This window comes from Gossypium hirsutum, chromosome A13, assembly GCF_007990345.1.
Source record: "Gossypium hirsutum isolate 1008001.06 chromosome A13, Gossypium_hirsutum_v2.1, whole genome shotgun sequence".
In the NCBI taxonomy this organism is placed as follows: Eukaryota; Viridiplantae; Streptophyta; class Magnoliopsida; order Malvales; family Malvaceae; genus Gossypium; species Gossypium hirsutum.
This window is the reverse complement of record NC_053436.1, coordinates 32,135,288-32,139,723: the sequence shown is the minus strand read 5'-3', so window position 1 is coordinate 32,139,723 and position 4,436 is coordinate 32,135,288.

Here is a 4,436-nt window from a genome sequence, read left to right as displayed (position 1 = left end):
TTAGTGTATCAGCTACAACATTAGCTTTTCCCGGATAGGAATCTATAACACAGTCATAATGTTTTAGGAGCTCTATCCACCATCTTTGTCTCAAGTTCAATTATTTTTGGGAGAGGGGATATTTCAAACTTTTATGACCAATATAGATGTAGCAATTTTCACCATAAAGATAATGTCTCTAAATTTTTAAAGCAAAAATCACAGCTGCTAGTTCAAGATCATGAGTCGGATAATTCCTCTCATGTGGTTTCAATTGGCGAGATGCATATTACCTTTCCGCCCTGCATCAGTACACAACCCAGACCTCTCAAAGAAGCATCACTATACACTACAAAATCTTTCCCGACTCTGATAATGTCAGAACTGGTGCCTCTGTTAACATTTGCTTCAACTTTTCAAAACTTTCTTGGTACTGATCATCCCACGCAAATGGTACATTCTTTTATAGTAGCTTGGTCATCGGCAAAGCTATCTTCGAAAAATTCATTTACAAATCTTCTATAATACCCAGCTAAACCAAGAAAACTACGTACCTCTGATACGTTTCTTGGTGGTTTCCACTGTACAATTGCTTCAATCTTCTTTGGATCAACTTAGATTCCATCTACAAATACTACATGTCCCAGAAATACAACCTCTGACAACCAAAATTCACATTTGCTGAGCTTTCCATACAACTGTTTTTCCCGTAATATCTGTAGTACAATCCTGAGATGCTGATCATGCTCTGATTCTGACTTTGAATAAACCAGTATATCATCAATAAAAACTACTACAAACTGGTCTAAATACGGTTGAAAGATACGATTCATGAGATCCATAAAAGCAGCTGGAGCATTTGTCAACCCGAATGGCATTACTAAAAACTCATAATGGCCATACCTCATACGGAAAGTTATCTTCGGTACATCACTTTATTTTACCTTCAACAAATAGTAACTTGACCTTAAATCAATCTTCGAAAATACAAAAGCTCCTCTCAACTGATCAAACAGATCGTTAATGCAAGGTAATTGATATTTATTCTTGATGGTTACCTTGTTCAATTTTCGATAATCGATGCAAAGCCGCATTGATCCATCTTTCTTCTTAACAAATAGCAGTGGAGCTCCCCACGGTGATATACTCGGTCGAATAAAACTACGGTCTAATAAGTCTTGCAACTGTATCTTCAGCTCTTTCAACTTTGTAGGTGACATTCAATATGGAGGTATAGATATTGGACTTGTGCCCGGATAAACCTCAATAGCGAACTCGACTTCCCTATCTGGCGGTAAGCCTGGTAGTTCTTTAAGAAATACATCACTAAACTTACAAACTGTCTGAATTTTACCACACTGGCTTCCAAATGAATCGGAATTAATAGCATATGCCAAATATGTTGAACAACCCTGTTAAAGTAATTTACTAGCGTTTATTGTTGAAATAATACGTGTCGGCCCACTAGTACAGATACCATTTACTTCAATCCGATCTTTACCTTTCATCTGAATACTGAATTTCTTTTTGTAACAGTCTAAAATTACTCCATATTCAGATAACCAATCTATCAACAATATTATATCAAAATCTCCAAACGACATAATTAATAAGTCAACAGGGAAAGTTTTATTCTGTATAGTCAACGGGCATCTCGAACATACTTGATTTACTAAAACTGTTTGCCCCAATGGACTTGACACCTCTATAGACACTCTAGACATTTCAAATTTTAATTTCCCCAATTCAACTAGTTTTGAATTTATATAAGAGTGTGAAGATTCGGGATCAATCAAAGCATAAATAGGCTCAGAATACAACAAAAATATACCTGTTACTATGTCGTGGGCATCGCCTTCTTCACGAGTTCTAACCACATAGGCTCTAGCTGGAACTCTGGCCTCAGACTGTTGGGTAACGATGTCACTGTTCCTTCAAACACCTCCTCCTCTAGATACTGAACCACCTCTGCCCGAACATCTGCCTCGAGCAGTAGACACTGATATTTGTGATGTGGCAGGAGTAACATTTTTATTCTTCGGACAATCTTTAACAAAGTGCTCTGTCGACCCGCAACGGAAGCAGCCTCTAGTCACTTTCTAACATTGACTTAAATGTTTCTTCCTGTAATATTACATTCTAGAATTTCCATATCCCGGGGTGGACCTCTTACACTACTAGTAGATACCATCGTCTGTTTTCCCCAGCTTCTACCACCTCTATCCGATCTAAAATTGGATCTCTATCCATCTTAAGATTCTTTTAATCTTTTTGGCTACGGATTTGAGCTGGTAGTTCCCGCACGTTTCCCAGTTAGTCTAACATTTTCAATCTTTTTATCGAGGCCTAACACTTGCTCTACCATTTTGGCTCACTCAATCAAATCCACAAACTCAATGATACAGTGAGATACTAACTATACTTTAATTTCATCTCGCAATCCCCGTAAGAATATTTTACAACTATCTGCTTCAGTTTGAATAAACTCGGAGGCATATCTGTTGAGTCTCGAGAATTCCCTCTCATAATCTATAACTAACATGTCACCTTGTCGCAGCATTAAAAATTCTTGTTTCTTGTCTTCGATATACATCTCCCCTACATATTTCTTTTGGAATTCCTTCTAAAATAAATCCCACGTTATCTGATCTTCCTGTAGATGTCTAACCACTGATTCCCACAAAAGATAAGCTTTCCCTTGTAGTAGAGAAACGACATAAATCAAGCACTTCTGGGGGGTACATTCTAACTGCTGTAAAATTCTCTTAATAGATTCCATCCAATTTTCAGCAGTTCATGGATCGACTCTTTTTAGACCCATAAATTCTGTGGCATCATATTTCCTTAATTCTTTTATCGGGGCCTGTCTTTGAACAGGTGCAGGGGTCATAGCAGGAATAGTTCCCGCTACTCTTTGTAAAGCATCGGCTGTCGCTCTTAATATATCAGAACCATCTCTATCATTTCTTATATCAACTCTAGGTGGTTCATTTCTTACAAGATTTATGCTAGGTGTTACTGACTCGGTTTCATTTAGTCCATAAGACTCTTCATCACCAGTATACATTTCCTGATCAGTATCTTTTATTCTTTCATCTGACATCTTTAATCTATAAAACAGAAACAAATGAATAGGTCAGCATCCAAAATCCCGACTTAATTTTGACTCAACAGTGGCATATACTTCTAGACTCACTATCAAGCTCGATTTAGGCCAAGAATCGGCTAAACCTGACAGCTCTGATACTAACAAAATGTAACACCCCTTAACTCTAAAACATCATTGGAACAGGGTTACGAGGCATTGCCGGACATATCAAACAATCTACAAATAATTCTTAAATAAATAACAAACACATTATAATATAATCATAAATTCATATAATTTTTTAATTAATGAAAATTCAATATAACCCCTTTATAAATATTTAACCTTCCCTGCAAATTTCAAATAACAACCAAACCATTTCTAGTATTTCAACCAATACATTTATATACTCAAATATACTTAAATCATACTTGACATATTGATTTAACAACTTAATTAATGAAAACCCTATTATCATTTCTAATTAGCTATAAAAATATTCAAACAATTTCAATACAGTACCAATGCCATAAACAAATTTTACCATTTCACTAATTTAATTATCAAAACACCAAAAACCTTTCTTTACAACAAAATTTATATAACATACCAAAATAACTATTGTAATCCTTATGTACATGCCACTTTCACTTAAAGGAAGAAAACATCACCAAAATCTTGATGCTGGAGTCGGGATCGTTCGGATGCTGGACCGGGACACCGGACTCCTATCAACCTGTGCACGGAAACAACCGTATGTTGAATATTTCTTACTCAGTGGTATTACCATAATTCAAATTATAATAGCAATAAAGAATTATAATTATCATGTACGTAACTATCCAATTTCTCAAATATCAATTCATTCTCAAACTTTCATTAATTAACAATAACAATACAATTTTTAGCTATTCTTCAATTTCCATCACGTATCACATGTACAATTTCAATCACTTCATGAACATTAAGCTCATGCTTTTCATTTTCAAACTAAATTTCAATACATAATTCAACTTTTCTCATTTCTTTCAATATTTTCAATAATATGATTAATCAATTTATTTTAAAATTATCATTTCAGTTGTTCACCCTATTAACAAACCCGAACTTTGACGGTACACGGATTTCAACCCAAACACACCAGTACAGCACATTGTGCCTAAAACGGTACATAGTACCTGATCAATATACGACACATAAGTGCCTAAAATACGACACATAAAGTGCCTGATATACGACACATAAAGTGTTTGATCGGCAAAGCCGATAAATCTCGTACTCTTCCAAATCCTATGGCATGCCAATTATATCTGACTCAGCCCGATTAGTTAATAAGGTTTCCGGATCACATATAAATCTTAATTCAGTC